The sequence below is a fragment of the Uloborus diversus genome, chromosome 3, assembly GCF_026930045.1.
Source record: "Uloborus diversus isolate 005 chromosome 3, Udiv.v.3.1, whole genome shotgun sequence".
Taxonomy (NCBI): Eukaryota; Metazoa; Arthropoda; class Arachnida; order Araneae; family Uloboridae; genus Uloborus; species Uloborus diversus.
Genome location: NC_072733.1, coordinates 204,006,761 through 204,028,453, shown reverse-complemented (window position 1 = coordinate 204,028,453; position 21,693 = coordinate 204,006,761). Strand labels below are relative to the sequence as shown.

At 34.5% G+C, this 21,693-nt stretch overlaps 1 long non-coding RNA gene across 1 annotated transcript in view; it reads left to right on the top strand.

Annotated features, from left to right (window-relative positions):
• Positions 1–19,879, top strand: part of LOC129218520 (uncharacterized) — a 39,736-nt gene extending 19,857 nt beyond the window's left edge. The window contains exons 2-3 of the long non-coding RNA XR_008580335.1: positions 13,592–13,676; positions 17,786–19,879. This is a non-coding gene — a long non-coding RNA (uncharacterized LOC129218520). The remainder of the gene's footprint in view (positions 1–13,591; positions 13,677–17,785) is intronic.
• Positions 19,880–21,693: the final 1,814 nt, after the last annotated feature.

The window sequence follows — 21,693 nt, the reverse complement described above, 5'->3', positions numbered from 1 at the left end:
ACTGCTGGCTTGACAGCCTCCATATACGTGTGGATAGGTTAGTGGCACTGACAAGGAGGCCTTAGGGTCTTGGAAACTCAGTCCAGGATGAAATTCAGCAGATTAGTAGCACATCTTGAGAGTATCCACACATTAAAATAATAAAGCGCACTAGCCAGAACAGTCTGAGAGAACAGCCTCTAGTACTAGTATATAAGCAAAGCTAGTACTAGTATATAACTCAACCTTCTCATTAGCACAACTTAGTAAAGTTCTTGTGAGTTTCCAAATTTCAGTTATTTATCATCACAAGCCAAAAAAATTTTGAATGGTTTCCCTGTAAATCTTTTTTGAGCAGTGAAATTAAAAGAAGCAAGGAACATTATTTCAGCAAATATTCTTATTATAATCAGGGAAATAACTATCAGTAAACATAAATCATATGAAAGTCACATGTAAATAAATTTAAATTCTAGAGATACTTTAGTGGGATATCTATTCATGCATAAGCTCAATTCTAGAGATGTTTTTAGTGTATATTTATTGGGGGTGATAAAGTTGTTCGATGTATTTTGTGCAAACTATGTTTTGATCTTAATAACTTATAATTTCAAAAATGTAAGCCAACAACAGACTGTGTCATTAAAAAGTTTTTGCGTATGTTTAGTTTTGGGAGATTTATGATTTCAACTAAAAGGATTGTTTTTGCATGGGTGCTCCCTAGCATATGAGGGGGTGCACCATCACGCTTGCAGGACATTGACCATACCACATATATAAAGAGAGCAAGAACAATTGAAAGTGCCTCAGACATGGAAACTTTTAAAGTCAGGCCTGGACTTTAAGTGCTATGGAGTAACCGACAAGAATGATACTCCCTTAAGAAACTAAGAATCTCGAAAGATGTCTATGGCACAGTCTGTGCCATGGCACTCTTCGCCCCTTTATAGGCATCATTGGAAATGAATCGATCAAAAAGTAAACTACTTAAGAGTTATTTGATCATCCAATGCTGTAACTCAAAAACTCTAGCACTCTCGAGAAGAGAAGTTGGTCTTTAAAAGTAGAAATTCATTCGATTTCGAAATCACTGGTGTTCAGGATGTTATAAGCAAGTTCTCAAATGATCTTGAATATTATTCAATTATGCTTATCAGTAGATCTTAGGCTCAGTACTTCTGCCTGAGTTTGCTTCTAAGAATTAAAGACACACAAAAACCTAGCTTTTGTCTTTTGCACTAGGAAAGGCATATGCAACAGTAAAATCAAATCCCAAATATGCTTCTGTTTCAAAGAATCGCCAAGGGCCGATCCACTTGTGATTTTGCTGAGGGGCAGTGTTAAAGCATAAGTTTACAAATCAGAAAACAAGATTAAAAGTGTGATTTAGGGATCTAGGCTCTTTCCTTTCTCCAACAATTTCCTACCTTTTAGCGTGGAGTCATTGGGTTGTCATATAGCGTGGGGAAAAAAGGTGGGTCCTTTCCGTGACCCAAGCCTGGGTCGTCTTGCTGAAAGATTGTCACTCTAATCATTAAAGAATTGAAAACCTGAAAGTTGGAGTGACACATATGTGTTGGAGCTGTGAATGTTCTTTAAAAATGTCATTACCATTAAATGGAGTGACTTTATGCCAGCATGGCATGAGATTGTGTCACATCAAATGTACCAATACCAATAGGTTAAATTAAGTTATGTGAAAGATAAAACATAGTGCAGCACATTTCATACCTTCTATGTTATAAAAAACAGCATCCTATCTCTTATACTGTTAAGCTGAAACTATGTGTCATAATGTGTTAAGTTACATAGCAAAGATGCATCGAAATGGCAAACGTGATCAAATTATGAAGTATAGTGGCGCGTTGAGTCCTAGAATTATTAGAACGTTATTCGGTTAGCTGCATGAGAACATTGGAAACGCTCCTGGTTACAGGAGTTAAGTGTAGTGAACTTGGCTGCACCAAAAATTGATTAACATGTTAGGTTAGAAAAGGAACAGTTCCTTTAAATTCACTTTAAGAGACGCTAGAGCAAAAAACGAACACTTTGAACACATTGGATTAGGTGCACACCTTAAAATCAGTACAACAATTAAAAAAAATAGCATATAAAACTATCTCGTTTAAAAATATGGTAAATAATACATGTGTAAAATACTCAACCTCATCAAAACTATCATAGTTCAATATCTCGATCAATGCTGCTAGACGGGAAAGGAAGTATAGAGGCGACCTTGGGTCGCGCGGCGGGCCGTAGAATCGACCTCTATGAGCCCTCGTCGGATCACGCGCACTAGGTGCACAAGTTTCTTCGCCTCATAGGCCACTAAAGCACGGGTGAACACATCTTGCTGGCGAGGGAGCCGGACATTTTTCCAATGGGGCTAGGAGGCAGCTCTTTTTTTTACTCCGGTGGATCAGAAGGAGATGGTCAGGCGTCTGGTACACACTGCACCATTTTCACACGTGCTCTGCTGCGCCGGGGGCTCGAAGTACGTCGAGAGGATAAAAATTCCGGAAAGCCTATTTAGATGAGGGCTCCAGGCGGTGCAGAAAGACGGCCGGTAGCTCGAGCGTCAAATTCTGCCGGGGCTGTGATATCGGGGCAAGTCGAGGATTCATAGGGCTTGGTCACCATCTGCTACCATAAGGTATCAAAAAGTCATGCTTGTCCAATTTGCCAGCAAGATGTGTTCACCCGTGTTTTAGTGGCCTATGAGGCGAAGAAACTTGTGTACCTAGTGCGCGTGATCCTCCAAACGAGGGCTCGTAGAGGTCGATTCTACGGCCCGCCACGCAACCCAATCGCCTCCTATGCTTCCTTTCATGTCCAGCTACATTGATCGAGCTATTGAACTATGATAGTTTTGATGAGGTTGAGTATTTTACACATGTATTTCATTCCTTATTGCAATTTAATCATTTTATTTCTTTTCCGCCTTCTCCATGCGACTTCTCGGTTCCGCGCCTGTTCAGCCATGCTTCGTCTCGCGAGTGGCAGGGAAAAACTCAAATTCTTCTCTCCAGAAAGGCTGGGAGAAAAGTAGGTTTTCTTTCTGATGCTTCTTTTTGGTGCTGACATCTAGGTGGTGTGCACGGCGTTAAATGATATTCGGTATGAGGTATATTCTTGGTATTATCTGCTGAAATTGCGACAAGTTTTGTTGTCACATATACTTATGCCACAAATTTTAATCCCTGCTGTCCCAAAGTTACCCCATTCTAGGGTACATTAAAGGATGCTTAACTTGAACATTAATATTATAAAAAGAGGTATTCCTTGTCGATAGACTTCTCAACAGTATCTGAGTCGAGAACTAGTTTGTAATCATATTACCACCTGACATTTGATTTCGTAGTTTTCTTTCTTTGACTAGAAAGAAATGCACTTATAACCTTTGAAGAAATTACATTTTATGTACATAGTAGTCATTCATTTTTATGTGATTAAATAAATTCTACAAAATTAAGTTTTCATACGCATCATATTCTAACTCCTGTTTTTAATATTTATCACCAATTTGTAACTGTTCCATCTCATATAAAAAGTTGCTACATGCTTTTAAAAATGTGTGCTTGAGTTTCATTGAGAGTAATATAAAGTAATAAATCACTGAAATGATAATGCATTATTTTGCCAATAGTAGTAGATTTTATCTTATTTATGTTCTAGTAATTTATCACAAAATCCAATAATCATATAAGGATATATTTTCTGACAAGCTGCATTGCCTTCAAAATAAAAGTTGTGTCAAGTTGCAATGGTTAGCAATCAAGCCTGCCTAAATAAGTTTAAAAAAAAAATAAAGTTTCCAAGCAATGTGTAGAAAAGAGCAATTTTATGACTAAAATTTAAATTTAGACCTCTTTGAGCTGTTTTAAAATCACAAAAATTCGAGCTTTGTTATTAATTGTAGTAAACATACCGTTTCACGGATTTTCCGGCAAAAACACTTCGGGGGTCGCCCCCATATGGATTCCTACGGATTTTGTGGCAAAAATCCCCCATATGAATTTTTGAGCATCAAAAGACCTCTGTGCCAAATTTGGAAAAGATCCGACAAAAACTGGATTTGGATAAGGAAAACTTTCAAGGGGGTGGGGGGGGGGGGGGTCGACCGAATAGCGGGTCGAAATAGTGCCTAATGTAAATCCCTGATCATCAAAGAACCTCTGCCAAATTTTGCAAATATCCAACATAAACTGGATTTGCATGTAGAAAACCTCCTATGGGAGAGTTTTCCCAATAGGGAGAGGGGGGGGACAAAAAACACTATGTAAATTCTTTACTGATCGAAAGACTTCTGTGCATATTTTTGCAAAGATCTGACATAACATGATTTGCATAAAGTAAACCTCCTATCGAGGTTTAGCCCCCATAGGAGTGCGAAAATCTCCCTATGTGAGTTTTTGAGTAGTAAAAGACCCAGGGGCGGCTCGTCGCTATGTGCAGGGTGGGCCCGGCCCACCCAAAAAAATTGTAATTAATAAAATACATTATTAACAAAAATATGGTTTTGTGTTGCAGTTTAAAAAAGCAAAAAGTATGGCGAACAAGAGATTTTCAACATCTAGCCCCCCCCCCCCTCCCTGCATATCTCTAAACATAACCAGAAAGTTTTAAAATCTCATTAATTTTAGCGCTGTGCACAGCTTTGAGAACTGTGGGCTCGCTCGAAGCTACCCCCGAAACTAAGAGCCACGCCTCTGCCCTTAGCCAATCGCAAGGACTGAATCAGAAAGCGAAAAACGGCGGGTGACAACACCCGAAGGAATTCTTTGCAACTCAAGGGTGGGCAAATTTCGCCGAGCCCGAACGAAATCGTAGTTGTCTATAGCGGTTTGGAGGGAAGAGTAGAGGTCAGCGGGGAAGAGTCTAGCAACGTCGCTTACTAGAATAACATGTAAAAGGGCAGAGAATCGGCTGCCCCCTGCCCATGTGTCAGGGAAAACCTTTTATCATACCGTTCCGCTTCTGTTTTTTTTTTTTTTTTGTCTTAATTTTTTCCTCTTCAACAGCTATTACTATATATATATATATATACTAGTGGTACCCGTACGGCTTTGCCCGTAATAGAAAAATTAAAAGGTTTTTTGGTTCGCCTGTATATTTACAAATAATGTATGGTGAATTTTCTCGCCAATTGACTTGTACCCATGTTACAGTTCCACGTTATGATAATTTCGTATCTCGCCAATTGGCTTGTGCCCATGTAACGGTTCCACGTTATGATAATTTCGTAATTTACTCGTCGATCTTATGATAATTTTGTTCTTAAAATTGGAATAGAAAAAGAACAAAATCGAATTTTCAAGAAATCGCTTTGAGATGCACACCCCCATGCTACAAACTAACTTTGTGCCAAATTTCATGAAAATCGGCCGAACGGTCTAGGCGCTATGCGCGTCACAGACATCCTACATACATCCTACAGACATCCAGACATCCTCCGGACAGAGAGACTTTCAGTTTTATTATACTATTAAGCTCTCTTAATTAAAGTGCGGCTTAATTAGTAGTTTCAAATGTATGTTAAAAAAATAGTATTTAGTAGATTTGAGGATATACTGGCAATTTATAATTTTGGTAGAATCCTATTATTGATGTATTCCCCTCCCCCATCAGTTATTTTCACTTCAGAAATAATGACTTTAATAAGGTTTGTCACGGAGGTGGGGATCTTTCCATTAATATAGGCATTTTTCATGGGAAATTTTTTTTTTCTTCGTTGCTACAATCTGCACATGTTAAGCATATGAAAACAAGTTCACTTCTTTTTTTACATTAATTTACATCCCTGAAATTCCAGTTCACGGAGGTGATAAGTCAGAATAATCATACCAAGTTTTTGAAGCAAAATCTATCTTTTTGTTTTTCGACAAAAATCTCACAACTTTAACTAATGGCTGAAAATAAACAAGGAGACTCCCTTGTATCATGGAAAATAAAATTTGATGTCATCACTGCCACATGTTAATGAGGAATGGCATTTTGTGTTTAGGTAACGGAGGTGAGAATTTATTGTGTGACATGACCCCTTGTCCTACTAAAACACAATATTAAAAAAGTAAATACACTTAAACAATTAGTATTTGAGACACTTGTGAAAGGAATAATTAATGAATAAGCATATACTTTTAATTAAACAAGTTATTAAGCAACAAAAACAATCACACAAGGTGTGTGACATGCCATGGAGGTGAGAATTCACATGTTGTGAACCACAAATTTTCTAAAACAAAAAATATTATTAAAAAATTGTTGGCAGATTTAAATAGATATATTTTTGATGAAATTAGAAATCATTGTTAAATGAACTGTAAAAGCTATGTGACAGAAATGTTACACTTTTTGAAGAATGACTCATAAACATAACTGCGGGCCCACCCACTAAATTAAGGCACGAGCCGCCACTGAAAAGACCTCTGCCAAATTTAGCAAGAATCATACGTAAACGGATTTGAACAAGGAAAACCCCCATTGGGTGTTGGGGGGGGGGAGGCTCGTTAGGCAAGTAAAAATCCGACATAAACTGGATCTTTAAAAGGAACATACACATACATAAACATTCAGTTTTATGTATGTAGATTTAAAAAAAAAAACTTTTGAATTGATTATGAAATGAACATTTCAAAAATGTTATCTATTGCTAAAAAAACTTGAGTTTGTTTTCAAGAAATTCATTTAACACATAGACAGAAAGAAATGTATACACATTGTGTATTTTTTTCCCTTAAATATATTTGGTAATTATTATTATGGATTAGGTAATTGTAATAATTAGGAATAAATATGATGATGTAATTATTTTACAACATTATAATTATTCTAAAAGAACTCTTTCAATTAGCGATGGTATTTTCTTTAAGAATAATGAAAAAAAGGTGTCGCAAAATATATAAAATATTCAGGGCCGATCCTAGCAGGTGTGCAGAGTGTGCACCCCACAAGGGCGGCCAAAGCAAGGGGCGGCCGCAGGCCTTATCATATAGTTCTTTTAATCAATCAAAATTCCTCAAGAATTTCTCAAAAGATAACTCGTAATAAGTCAAATAAATGTGCTGAATTTTAAATGTTCAATTATCAAAGTGCCGATTTCCTGACAGCATAGCGTAGTTTAAGAAAAATAGATTGTTAGGGAACATTGTGTTGGTTCATTGTCCATTAATATCTACTCCTTACACACATGATTCATTTGGTTGCAAAATTTATGACGGAACCGGTAATCAGGCATGGATACATGGGAGGGGGCCGATGAGGGAAATGGCCTCCTCCTGAAGAAGAAAGGGCGCCTTCTAAAAGGAGCACTCAGGGCCCAGGGCGGCCACTAATGTTTACCCCCCAAGCTTTTATAGGCCTAAACAATTAAGACATTTTTTATATATTACGTTTAAAAAAAGCAATACTGATTAGATACTCTAGCAAGCATTTCAAATAACAAATTTTGTTTTCAACAATCGCGGCTGCGTGGAGAGACTGGAAAATTGCGACTCCCCTGAGAGTCAAACATTTATTAATGAACTAAAATTTTGTAATTTTCCCCCTTTACAGCATTTTTTTCGAATTAAAATCACGAATGAACTGCCCGGTTTCAGATCAGTGCTCTTGCCCCGGGTAGTAAATTTAAACTTGGCTCCAAAACGAAGATCTAAAAAGATACCATAACATCCTTGATGAGACTAAAGACGGCTTAAAATGGCGTTTTTAGGACTTTAATTTCGGAAAGTTTTGCTGTTTGAACCACCGATCTTAAGGACCCAATTAACTCTCTGATTCACCCCTTCCAACTTAACTTAATCAAACATAGCCTGAAAATGTTGGCTTTAAAATCCAAAATGTGTTTTCAGAGGGCAGCCCTTCTTAATGTCATCAAAAATAGCTTAATGACATTTTTCGTATTTCTTTTTCGAAATTTTTGCGATTCGAAATCCATTCCCAAACATTACTACCAAAGATAGTCTCCATTAGCGTCTTTAGAGAGGCCCCTAATCCCATCACCTCAGTTTCAAATTGACTTCAGTTTCAAAAAACAGTTCGTGAGGGCACACTGAACCCCCGCCCGCTCTTTGATCCATCGTTATCAAACAATGCCTAAAATACGATTTTGGGACTTCAATTTCTAAAAAACTTTAGAGGAGAACTGCCTGGTTTGTGTAACTTTTCACGGTAGGGCATATACCCATCAATCGTCGAAGTGAGGTGGACAAAAGGTCTATAATTGTGTTTTTCAGATATTAATATCGAAAAATATCCGTAAGATTCGCCGAAGCTTCCCAGTTTTGTTAACGTCACCAAAGATAGCATAAAATTGCACTTATAGAAATATCCGCTTGAGAGCCCCAAAACCCTCCCTTCCCAAAAATAGCCTAAAATGGATTTTAGTTCCGAAAAATATTTCGGTTCGGAATTTTTTTCACGTTTCCCCTATCGTTTTCAAATATAGCCAAAAATGGGTTTTTAAAACAATAGTGCCGAGAAATTACAGGAGGAAAGCCACCAAATCCCTTACCGTCACCAAAGACAGCCTAAATTTGCGTTTAAAACTTCAGTTTCGGAAAATTGTCGGGAAGAGCGCTGATCTTTCCTAAGCTACGGTCACAAAAAATAGCTTCAAATTTATTTCAATTTTGAAAGAATTTTAGAAAAGAACCAACATTACTTTTCCCCTGAAGTCCCGAAAAAATTCCTAAAATAGCGATATTTGATGTCAATTTCGAAAATTTCCCCACGCACCTTTAATATACCCGACTCTTTTCTCTTGCAACAAAACACAACCAAAGATTACTAAAACTATTTTTTGTACGGCAATTTCGATAATTTTCTAGGAGCAATCCCCCTCCCCTGATTCCCCCCCCCCCCTTTGTCCTTTCTCTGATGTCACCGAAGACAGACCATAAAATGCGTTTTTACGACTAGTAAATTTTGGTATCTATTACTTTCTTCAAAGATATAAATTGTACCTAAGACGTTTCTTACTATGAAACTTTTCTTCCTTTTAAGTTCATCATTCTTGTTTTTTTTTTTTTTTCTTTTTTAAATTAGAACTTGATATAGAAATTCGAAGAAATATTTATATGCACGTCAAAGATTAGTCAAAATATGCAAATTACTCTTGAGGGGCGGCACATTAGGTCTTTGCACACGGGCGGCCGACACCCTAGGATCGGCCCTGAAAATATTACTGAAATAAAAGAATTACAAAATAAGAATATTACTGGAAAAAAAGAATCAATGCGAGACTAAAAATATCATTTTTCTTTCTTTGTCAAATCATTGTTAAAATGAGATTCGCTTTTTCAATCCTCTGTGATGCTGAAATGAAAAATCTCGCCCTTACTAAGATTGAAAGAACGGTAAACAAACACCTACCGCTGCAAATCTCGGCGTTCCTCGTAAAAAGTAACCCTTTATAAAAAAAGTTATTAAAAAATAAAAAGTCGCCAATCCGCTAACTCTTTCTGCAACGTTGTTCATCAGTCCGGACAAAGGCTTAGGTTTCCATCGCCCCAAAGAACTGTTTCCCCTTCCTTAGTCCTACCCCCTACAGGGAGACCCCTTACTAAGTGGGCGTGTCCTTGGGATAACGGATAACACCACCTTTCAGAACCTATCTACTCGCCCCTCACCATTCTCGAGGTGTTACGCGTGGTCAAATCGTCATAGTCCGAAGTTCCTACAACAAACATTTCCAGATGTCTTCATTATTTTACTGAAAATTTTTCAATTGCAAAGAAATATTTGATCTAGTCTGTGCAGCTCGAAGCGTCGTTGTAACCGGAGTTGCACGAAAAAGCTGTTGTAAAATCCGGAGCCACTTAACATTAAAATAATATGGCATACGTTTGGAACTTTGAAAAAGTGACGTGACATCCGGAGTGTCGTGAAATCCGGGTGTCGCTATAATGAGGTTTGACTATTTTCGGTATAAGCTGAAAATAATAAATAGTTTCAATTAAAGATTTTTCAATTTATAATCTTACTAGTGGTACCCGCTCGGCTTTGCCCGTAATAGAAAAATTAAAAGATCTTTTGGTTCGCCTGCATATTTACAAATAATGTATGGTGAATTTTCTCGCCAATTGGCTTGTACCCATGTTACAGTTCCACGTTATGATAATTTCCTATCTCGCCAATTGGCTTGTGCCCATGTTACGGTTCCACGTTATGATAATTTCGTAATTTACTCGTCCATCTTATGATAATTTTTGTTCTTAAAATTAGAATAGAAAAAGAACCACATCGAATTTTCGAAAAATCGCTTTGAGGTGCACACCCCCGTGCTACAAACTAACTTTGTGCCAAATTTCATGAAAATCGGCCGAACGGTCAAGACGCTATGTGCGTCACAGAGATCCAGACATCCTCCGGACATTCAGACAGAGAGACTTTCAGCTTTATTATTAGTAAAGAAAAGAAAAGAAGAAAGATAAAGAAAAAAAAAAGATTTAAAAAAAAGATACTTTTCAAAACAAATTCTTTCTCATTTTATTAAATTTCTGTGAAAAATGGGCTTAAAATTGGAATAGAAAAAGAACAAAATCGAATTTCCTAAAAATTACTTCGAGGTGCACACCCCCGTGCTACAAACTAACTTTGCCAAATTTCGCAGAAATCGGCCGATCGGTCTAGGCGCTATGCGCGTCACAGAGATCCAGACATTCAGACATCCTCCGGACAGAGATACTTTCAGCTTTATTATTAGTAAAGAAGATTACATATCAATTTATAACTTATTTAATTTCTACTTATATTTTTAATGTACATTTCTTTTTCCATGATACAGAAACAAAATTTAATCTGTTGATGTAAAAATTTGGCTTCAAAAGCACGAACTAATAGAATATCATTAAACAAAAGTAGCGGAAACATTGCAAAAAAATATTGTCATTACTAGATAGTGAGATGAATCGCATTTTCGTGTGCTTTTATGCACCATATTTTTATTACATATTTCCATTTCCCTGATCACTTACTTTCCCTTACGTGAAAGTCAATTTCGAGTGTAATTTTTAATCCATTTGTCCTCTATGAACAATTTTATTCCAACCATCAATTGCAGTAATACTTTAAGATTTCTTTTTTTTTTTTTTTTTAATTTGACTCAACTGTACTAAATTTCGACAAAAACTTTTTTCGTTAGCTTAGCAAATGGTAATTTGTTGTCATCAGTATTGGATTGTTGTCCTTTCTCGCTATTCGGCTTTATACTTGGCAAGAAAATATTTCGCAATTATGTACTGCCTTTAAAAAATTTTAGAGGTAAAGCTTAATGAATTGAAACATATTTGCAGATATTTACATAATTATAATTGTAAAGAATTTTGAAAAGGAAGCGGAAACGAATAAGAGAGACTAACAAGATCAACTTTAGTCATAATTATAATTGTAAAGAATTACACTAATGTAAAGAATACATAATTATAATTGTAAAGAATTTTGAAAAGAAAGCGAAAACGAATAAGAGAGACTAACAAGATCAACTTTAGTCACGTTTATAGTAAATTTGAAATCAAAGGGCTAAGAAAGAGCTAACACAAAACTCTCCTGCTCAAGAGAAAATGATGTAAACATTGGAAAAGTATCGTCTCTTGAAGAGAAATTACAACTAGCTATAAATTCAGAAGGAATAAAAAAATAATAATAACACAATACAAAAGAAACACACACACACAAAAGGATTCATCCAAAAATAACACGCAAGAGACCGAATTATTTGAAGATAAAGGGCTTCTAGACAATTAGACAAGGTGCATTGTTAATAGTACCACCGACTGCGTGAATTCAGAAAGAGCATTTTCAACTGTAGGAAAGTTGAGCACTAAAATGAGTTCCAGGCTTACAGATAATCCAATAGATACATAATGTTTTTTAAATTAATATTGATTTTTATTATGACATTTTCCTTGCATTTTATATTTGTTCACAATACGTTTTCATAAATAATGCAATTTTTGTACAAAGTTATGAAATGGGACAACGAAACAATGTTTTCAAGCATTTTCAAGACATTTCAAATAACAGTATTCCGAAATCAAGTTTTCAAAATACCGAATACCGGTATTGAATTTTTAGTCCGGTATATCAATCCCTACGTATAACTGAAAATACTCAATCGTAACTTCACTAGAAGCATTTTTTCCACTTCCAGCATTGGTTGCGTTGCTAAAATGTGCAGCATAACGCGGGAAATGTTTTGCAGTATGCAATCCATTATACGTTTAAGTTTATTATAACTTTATATATATATATATATATATATATATATATATATATATATATATATATATATATATATATATATATATATATATATATATATATATATATATCTTTCTGTGTATTTTGTTTTTCCTTCTTTGCTCAAACTGAAAATATTTTCATGGTTTTCTTCTTTTGTTTTTAAGTTTTATCAATTTTATTTGGACCTGCCTTATTTGAGAAATACTACACTGTTAAAAATTTTCCGGAAAATTTACGGTAATTGTTACTGGCATCCATGTTGCCAGTAACTATTACCGTAAAAATCAAATGTTACTGTAAAATTTTACGGTTTCCTCGGTAGGCCACAGCAACCAGTTGGCGCTGGGATCGCTTATTTCTCCGGTATAAATTACCGTAAAAATCAGCGATGCGTCGGCGATGCAATTTTACAGTAACAATTACCAGAAAATCTTCCTGAATTTTTAACAGTGTACTGACAAACTAACTTTGTATTTCACACTATACCAGCAATAATCAACATTTAGATTGTACAGAACGGATTGTAATTTAAAATGGTTATTATAGATAACATAATATTTGATCTTATTAACCTTTTAAAGTGTACATAGATGAAACCAATAAATATATGTTGGTTTAAAATTCCAGAGCTATTGAAAAAAAAAAATTTTTCACTCGGTATAGTAAAATCTGTCAGGTACAAGTAATAAATATGAGTACAAGAAATAAAGTAAAAAATTGGTTTTACTACTCGAAAATTCATGTAACTTTATATTCTGTTATACTGTTTTCATAGGAAAAAACGAAATATTCACACCATTAAAAATAACCAAGTTATTTTTTTTTTAATGCCTATAGTTATAGATTAGTAGTTTTTGCAGTGAAATTACAGAAGTTCATTTAAAATCGACTGCTAATTTCACCATGATCAAAACTTTTACAACAAGAACTTGATTCTTCTTTGTGACATCCTTGCTGACTTTGCTGCCATATTTAGGGCTTATGTTATAAAAACATTTGTCAAATAAAAATTGTTAGAATAACATAAACCTTGTGGACACCAATAATAAGAATAATAATAATAACAATAATAATAATAAAACATGCATTTGAAAATTAAATTATGTAGGCATCAAAATAATAATACTCCCTAAAGTGATAAAAAGTAAAATTATGACAGTGTTTGATTAAAGTGAACCTTATTTAGATACCTTATGTTAAAAACTTCAAAAAAGAAAAAAAAACGAATATTTACCAACGTTTTACTTTTTATGCAAAGAAATGCATTTATACTGGTTTCTAAATTTTTTTTAACTCCTTGTAATTTTAGGTATTTTTGAAGAATTTTGTAATACATATGACACTGGTGTTTAAGATTTTTTTTTTTTAGATAAATTGACATTTGATCATAGAAGAATACGGTCGAATAGCCAAGAGCTCCAGAAAAAAAAGCAGCAGAAGGAGGTCCAAACAGGGTAAGCTGACATATTCGAGCTCATCAGATTCAGGGCCGCACCGTCTCTATGTGCAAGGTCGTGCGGCGCACGACGGTGCCATAGCCAAAAAGTAATGAGCAAGAGAATGCTCAAGACTAATAACCTCCAAATGCGATAACCTAATTAAATGTATGACTAGAAATGCATGATTAAAAAATAGTTGAAGACAACTTAAAAATAAAAACCAAATTTATTTGGTAATTTAGTAAAGTTAGTTAAATAAAATTAAAAACATTTGAAACAACGCGAACTAGAGCTGAGCTATATCAATCTATTATCTATCTATTAAAGAAATAATCCCGCATCGTTGCTTAAAAGCAAACGGGCGCTCGAGTCAACTAGCCAGAGAGAAAACACCGAAGAAGTCAATTTCATACTCGAAACCTTTCCTTATATTCTAAGTGAACTCATTAGCATGCGGATGCCAAATCCACTTCTGATACACGCAGTATAGCACTTGGCCAATGAGCATCGGACACGTGCCCATAGGCGTCGGAACCGGGGGAGTTGAGGGAGCTTAAGCTCCCCCTGGAATATTTCAGACCGGCTCAGCTCCCCCGGAAAATTCTTGCACTGCTGTTTTTTTGCCGAACATTGTTTACCTCAAACCTGATTTCAAAAATGTGATCTGCCTTTTTTGGGAATTTCGGAATTTCTACCCAATAAGCAACAAAAACAGTGAGCAGACGGAGTGGTCAGTGCACTTGAGTTCACCTTCACCTTTTTTTTTTTTCACTGTTTAAACACTCTTGATTGCCGAAATGCGGGAAAGTGGACTCTACTCCGCGGCCTGCGAAAATCAGTACCAGTCATAACCAAACATTTTTTTGGGGGAAGGGGGGGGGCACCAGAGCCTTCACCAAGAAGGGTTTTGCTCCCCCCCCCCCCCAGTTTTTTTAGAAATGGCGTCACCAATTTCATATTAGTGATGATGAAAAAAAAGCAGAAAGGAAACCTTTGCAATCTTAAGAACATGTAATAGAAATAATAAGTGAACAAATAGAATGAAAGTGTCAAAAAGAGTTTTTTTCTGCAAAATTTGAAAGCAAATGCAATCTCTGAATATTATTTAGGAACATCCAAGCAAGGTTATGCATTATGATTTACCTCTGTCTAGAATACATTTTTAAGATCACTCAAATTAGAAAAAACATCCTATTTTTGATTTTTGGGCTAATATCTCTATAATTCTGGGACAAAAGATTAAGTGTCTAGCAAGCTGGGGGTGATGAGTCAGTTTGGCATTTAAATATGAATAACATGGGTGCTCCAGATATAACTAAAAATGATTGCTAAGGTTGTTTGTACTTGTTCAAATAATTTCAACTTTCCAAAAACTTATCTCATTTTAAGTTATCTGACCCCTCAGATTATACTTTACGAAGTAACAGTTATTCTTGTTTTTTTGCTTTCTAAATTACAATTTTTTCGTCACTTACAGATATATTTTCATGACAAAATTGTTACTTTTCATCTACTATTGCATAAAAAAAAACCCAACAATATTATTTTATTAATATTTTATAGTTTCTATCAAAGACTATTACAAAAACTTATCTGAAGAATATAATACATAACGAACACTTCATTTTAACACATTTCCAACGTTCTGTTTCTCCGCCCTCCTGTTTCATCTATACGCCTTTTTCTAGTTCTCAGAAAATAAGAAATTCTTCTAAATACTACGTTGTCGAAGCCTCCCCTTTCCTCCAAAATTATTACAGAACACCTCAAATTTTATTTTCAAGGCTCCAATTCCCTGAAAATTACCGGAAGAGAGTCCCTGAATACCTTGCCCTCCAAAACATGAGAGATTATGTAATGTTCCGTTTTTGGGACTTCAATTTAAAAAAAATTGCTGGACCCCTTATCCCAACAAATATGATCCACAGTCTCGTGTTTCAGCGACTATAATTTCGAAAAATTTAACGAGAAGGAACCTCTGAACCTTTTCTGATAACATCATTGAAAAACGCTCTCTAGTAGGACTTCAAGTTTAAAAATTTCCAAAGTAGAGCCCTAGTACAGCCCTTTTCTCTGACATCATTGAAGGTTGTCTACAATTACTTTTTCAATTGGGCGGGAGATGTAAATCGCTTCGAAAAATCGATCGAGGACAATCCTTCGAGTCATATTTTCACTAAAGTCAACAAATATGGTACAGAATCGCGTTTTTAAGACATTAATTTCGAAAAAATTTCAGGGAAGGTATTCAAACATTTTCTCCCCTTGACATTACCAAAGATCGCATATAAATTCGTTTTTAGTACAAGAATTCTGAAAATTTTCTGGGGGAGGATCCCCGAAACTCCTCTATTTCTACGTGCTCATCTTCGAGTACTGACTGACCTTCTTTCAAAACCAGAAGTTTTATCACCTCATTCTCTCCACAAACAATTGATACAAGATAACAAAAAAGAGATGGAAGCTTCGAAGCTAATTTCATATGTAGAAAAAAAATTTAAAGCCCCCCCCCCACCAATTATTTTAAGAGGCCACTGCTTCTGCCCCTTAATACCAGACACTTCTCATAATGTGTCCCAGCTCCCCCTACTTCTACAAAGTTCTTACGCCTCTGCGTGCCGATCTGTTACGATGCTTCGTTGATTACGTAAAGATCGTGACGTCATAGATCGGCGACTGCACGTGCGAGATACGTCTTCAGGCATCCGCATTAGAAGGTAGAAAAACATTGTTGAAAATTTTCTCCCATACTAGGATTAGGCAGTTGACTTATACTATCGTGAGATAAGTTGTGAGATGAATTAGTTAAGACTTGTTAATTATTATTTAAGGGGCGCTAGGCCAACAATGCCCCCCCTCTCACCATCTTATGAACATTATTTTCTTATACATTTAAAGATAATTCATTTCCTAACAAAACTCACTACCAGCTCTAGTTTTACAAAAAGATTTTGAATAAATATAAACATGATTAGTAGATTAGTTAAATACAACAACAAGCAAATTCTTTTATCACAAAATATCACTCAATCCGATTCCAGTCCGTTCAAACTGTTCCATTTTCCAAGTCAGTAAAAAGTCCGAAAAAAAAATCAGTCCAATGTCATGTAAACATATTCAATCTGCAAAAATTGAAAAACTTGGCGAGTATATAAATACCTGGTATAAACACATTTGAGCAGTACATATAAACTATAAAACGCAAAAATGACGGCCTAAGAACACATAACCATGTGTACCCACGGACGGTAACTTTTAGTGTCCTTGGGTCGCACCTGATTCTTCTTTCAATGTGAAGTACCTCAAAATGTTGCCTTGTCATCAGCGACCGAAGTTTTACTTTTCAACAATGATGATTAATTTGAAGGGCTTGAAGATATAGTGTTGAAGTATCCCCCACCTGTTGTAGGCTCTACAGAACGTCAATCGCAGCTGTTTTCATTTGAAGTCGACTTTTCTCGGTTTTTGTTGGTTTAATCTAAATCAAGTTTTCTGTAATGGGTTAATTTTGTTAAAGGTTTCATTTTTCATGTAAATTGAAGTTGTTATACAGGTAGATAGAGAGCCACACTAGTCATGTATCTTGTTATTTTTTGTTTAAAAACATATTAGGTTCCCTTAAGAGTAATAATTGTTTTAACGAGTTCACTGAGGTTAAAAATTAAGGATAATTAAAAACAGGGGAAAAACCTCAGGTATGCGGTTAATTTTCAAAGTTTGATTTCAGTCGGGTTTTTTGTTTAATGTTATTTTCAATGGATGTTTGAAGTATTTCATTTTAAAATGGCTTATGAAAATTTATCGAGTATAATTGAGTTCCTCAGACCTATTTATTTACTTTTTCTTATATGTCCATGGGTACAAAGGCCCCTGTCCATGGGGTGAATGGGTGCTGTACCAATGGTCAAAAAAGGTGATTTTAAAGAAAAAAATTTTGCAGTTGAAAGCTTTGAGATTTTCACTTGACAAAAATTTCTAAATTAAATGCTAAGTTGTAGATTCTGCCAGAAAATTTTACCAATCGATTATCCATTCACAGAGAGCGGCAAAAATTGAAAAGTAAATTTTGTCCATGGGTACAGCAGCTTCCCCTACTATTTTAATTAGTTTTTTCTTGCTTTTAGGGTTATTATCCTTCAAGACCACAAAATGGAAAATGAAGATGGGGCAGAAGGGGATGCTGAAACGTACCCTCTTCACTATGCTGCCCGTTTTGGGACCAATTCAATCCCAAAAGAGATGCTATTTGGTGAAGTGAACCCGTTGAGTGAGAACAGTGAAGGAGACTACCCTTTGGAAATCGCCGTCAAGCACAATTTTAATGCGGCGAGGGTCATTTTATCACTCTGCGTATTAAAAGAAATTCATATCCGGTGGGACAATATGGACATTTCTTCATACGCAATGCTTAAATGTTTAGAATATATCTCTTTATGTAAGCAAGAGACTAGGTTGATGAAAGAAATTAAATTAAACGCATCGTTCTCATTACACGATGCTGCTTCGGCAAGTGTGGCCCAGTTGTCAGTATACCTGGAGAACAATGTAATCCGGAGTGAATGTATGAAGTACAACTGGCCACATGAGCTCACGATATATGCCAACCTAGTCTCCTTTAAAATCACAGCGGCAGAAAAGAGGAGAATTTTAAGATCTCAGTTGCTTCAGCACTTTACCATTTCCTCCAAAAGATTCCTCCCCGACATCGTCGATGAAATTTTAAGGAATCTTAAGGAATCAGAAGTGGAAAAATGTGTTGAAGCTTTCTCACCAAAAGCTTGAAAGCCTTACCATATTGAATTTTTAACCAATAACGTCTCAACGTTTAAAAAACGGTGGAGGTTCTTAATCGACGCGTATATACAGGTACCCCTCGTATAGCACGTCTAAGTCCTACGGTATAGTATCGAAACCGTGTTATACGAGACTTTTTATAAATTATTCTTTGCTTATTTTTTAAACTAATTATTCATGTAGGGGAATGAGGGACAAAGTACTTAAGAACAAAGATTACTTACTTTTTTCAAAATGAACAAAATTAGAAACTTGTTTTCAAAATTACGGTACATAAAGAAACTGAGACCTCAAATTCTCCTATGTTCTGCCGCTGAGAATATATTTTATAACAAAACGCATTGAAACATTCATTACTTTTGTACTCAGTAGTAGAAAACGCATAGTAAAAAATTTAGGAAAATCAAAAATTTGGAACAATTTTTATCCTGTTTGGATGATTTCAGATCGATTGACCCTGTACCTAGATCCAAAACTACTGCTGAAGTTTCATAGTTTTCATTCATATCCGCTTTTCACCTGCTGCTTTCAAGACAGCTTTTTCAATATTTTATTAAATTTTTTTTATTTATTTTTTATTTGTTTTTCCCAAACCCATGCTGTGCCTTATGGAAAAAATCATATTTTTCTAAAGAAATCCATCAATGAGAACCATAACATGTTTCCTGTTTCCAATAATTTTGAAACAATATGCAAAACTGAAATAGCTTGGAAATCATTAGTCATATCTATTTCCTGATTTGTGTATTGGTGTAATTATTGCTTTTTTTTTAGATCTATAAATTCACCTCTTTGCAGACTTGCAAAAATTACATGGTAAAATACCAAAGTGTCACGAAAAAATTGTTAATTTCAAAATGATATTTTGCAACAATCTTATGTTCTTTACTTATAACTCCGTCATGTCCCAGTGTTTTATCATTTTGCATATAATCAATAAGACTTTTAACCTTATTAACTTCCACTGAGTAAATATACATAGAATTTATTTGATGTGTGATATTATTATTATAGTTTAATACCGTTTATTTCCACCCAGCAATTTGTAAAAAAGTCAAACTTTTCAACCAGTTCATTGCTATTAACTACATTGATGGAACTCTTTTTCTTAACCCCTGTAATATTTTTAATAATATTCCATTGTTTTCTTTCATCTTTCAAAGTTTGTACCAATTTTTTATTGAAAAAAAAATCCTCATTTTTTCTTTTTTAATCAATTTTCTAAACTGTTTGTTATATTCTTTATAATTAGTTATGTGTTCCTTAATATAAGGATTTTCTTTTGATTTTTGTATAATTTTTCTTTTTTATCAATCATATTTACCAACTCTTCTGTAATCCATTGTTATATTCTTTATAATTAGTTATGTGTTCCTTATTATAAGGATATTGTTTTGATTTTTGTATAATTTTTCTTTTTTATCAATCATATTTACCAACTCGTCTGTAATCCATTGCGTTTTAAATTTATTAGTTTTTAAATAAAATCTTCTTGTTCTTTCCATGGATTCCTTGATTTTATCGATAAAAATTATAAATATCATCAATCTCCATCTTTTCATCTAATGAGCTTGAGAAATCCATTTCTTAAATATCCTGTTCCAAGGTACTATAATCGATGCATAATTTAATCTTTGTTCGCTACTCCGACTGTGTTTCAAATGTTCTAACAAATTTTCGTTATCAATTTTTACTAACACCGAATAGTGATTGGTTAGTGTTGTTTTATATACTGCAACTATTATTGCCATTTCTATTCTAAAATTACTTTTATAAAAAAAACATGATCAATACACAGGATGAGCTCTTGTCATTACATCTAGTTAGCAACTTTACAATATTGCTCAAAACCCATAGTATATATGATATTAATATGATCATTCGTAATAGTGTTGCTCAGAAAAGTAACAATGTTTATGTCATTAATATTTCATATGTTTTTACATACAATTTCATTTACCTTTTGTTCAAGCTTTGATATATATTCATTTATACTTATGTTCAATAGCCTTGTATATAATAATGATATAAAGATTAAGTTCCCTATTATAATACAAATACAGTGACTCAGCAGTAGTCATTTTTTCATTTTGATCAGTAAAATAGTATTTCTCTTTTTTGGGACTAATTTCCGTGGGGGGAGCAGGTTTTTTTTAACAACATTTTAAAATGCGGCCCCCCCCCCCCTTTGTTTTTTTCCCTTGTGATGCAAAAGGTCATGCTTTCCTTTTTTGTGTCGTTTCTATTAATGCGCTGTGTGCTATCATTTTTGATTTGACCCTAAGAGGGCGACTGGTATCAAGACTAGTGATGCAGCGCTCCCTTTTAAGTGGGATAAAAAATATCTCAAATTTTACAGGGTTGTAAAATACTGTAAAATAGATAGAAAATTCTGCATTTTGAAGCCTTATAAGGGGTAATTGGATAGACAAAAATTTCGGGACAAAATAGGCAAATATTTTTTTTAAAAGTTATATTCTTAAAATGTGCTTTGTAATGTAAGTTAATGCTATAAAGAAATGGTGTACAGATTTTGGAAATAGGTAACAAGAGAATAACTTACTGCTCATTTGAACAATTCAACAACTCATAATTTATACACTTGATAAGAAATAAAATTGAAGCACACTTTGCTCAGGAGTTTCAGAGACTTATTTCTTTTCAAAGATTCTAGAGCAATTAAAATTATTTAAGGCACCTCATTTGCACTTTCCAGTCTCTGAAATTGAGTACTAGATTGTACAGTTTTACAGTATTGTTCAAACTTTGTAAGAAACGACTATTTTAAGTTTAAGAGAAAAAGTAAATAGATTTCTTATTACATTAACTTTTTTTTCAATTACAAGTAGTGCAGAAAACGAAAAGGAATAGAGAATATTTCTTTTTCGGGCTTAAACAGATTAACAATATACACGTAGAAGTAAGATAAAAGCAAGCAATGCAAAAGATTTTCCAAAATACTGCATTCGGGATTAAATAAATTATGAAACATAATGAATATTTATAATAAATAGATTATGAAACACATGAACTTCATTTATGAAACATATGAATCACAAAAGTTTATTTCAAGTAATATGTTACAGGAACGTGAGAAACATGATTTTTACATTTTTGATGCAGGATGTAGCAAGGAGCTAAATTTGACATGTTTTGGCATTCCTCCCCAACCCTCTCCCATTAGTTAGAAATTTTTAAATTTAAGGTTTGTAGCCACACTTTCCAAATTCTCAAGCAA